Source organism: Meleagris gallopavo, unplaced genomic scaffold (assembly GCF_000146605.3).
Source record: "Meleagris gallopavo isolate NT-WF06-2002-E0010 breed Aviagen turkey brand Nicholas breeding stock unplaced genomic scaffold, Turkey_5.1 ChrUn_random_7180001953419, whole genome shotgun sequence".
NCBI classification, from domain to species: Eukaryota; Metazoa; Chordata; class Aves; order Galliformes; family Phasianidae; genus Meleagris; species Meleagris gallopavo.
In genome coordinates, this window is record NW_011214431.1 from 1 (window position 1) to 748 (window position 748).

At 65.5% G+C, this 748-nt stretch overlaps 1 non-coding gene across 1 annotated transcript; it reads right to left on the reverse strand.

Moving 5' to 3' along the window:
- Positions 1-556: 556 nt before the first annotated feature.
- On the reverse strand, positions 557-748 carry LOC116217785 (the record flags this gene model as incomplete). Its single annotated transcript, XR_004162497.1, has 1 exon — positions 557-748. It is a non-coding gene; the product is annotated as a small nucleolar RNA U3 (small nucleolar RNA).

The following is a 748-nucleotide window of genomic DNA, read 5'->3' on the forward strand; positions in this document are numbered from 1 at the left end:
GCCCAGCCCCACTCCCGCTCCAGGCCCCGCACCGCCGCTCCCCGCGCACACCCGCGCTCCGCCCGCCGCCCGTGACCCCCGGCCCCGCTACGGAACCCCGAAAACGCAGCCCGGGAATTTGCTAAGACACGCCCCCCTCATCTGCATGTTCCGCCCAGAACGACCAATCAGACGAACCGCTCTCGGGACGGGGCGGGCCCTGGGCCCCGAGCATGCGCAATATCGCCTGCTCAGTGCCGGTCCGCCTCCGTCGTACGAGTGCCAGGGACCCGGAGCCCCGGAACTGCTCTCGGCTCTGCGGCACCGGGCTCCGCCTCAGCGAGGGAGACCGGAGACGGCACTGAGCGGGGCTGCGCTAACAGCGAGCAGTTTGCGCCCCAACCCTTCTACGCCCCGGTGGAGACACATCCGGCCCCGAAAGCCGCCCCGGGTCCTGGGCTGCACGACAGCACTGGGAACAGACAGCGCTCTACCGGGAAACCGAACAGCTCCCTCTGCGCCGTTACCATGCGCACTAACATCTCAGCCTGTTTTTTCCACTTTTAATAAAGCACAAACCACTCAGCCTGTGTTCTCTCCCTCCCAGACCCAACAAGTAGGACGGGAACGGTCATCAATGGCGGGCGGCTCCTGCACAAGCAGCACCGCCCGCCCGCTTCACGCTCAGGAGAGAACACGCTGCTCCTCCTCGTGGCTTGTGGTGCCGGACACTTTCGATCACACTCCTCTAGTTACCAACTACAGAAAT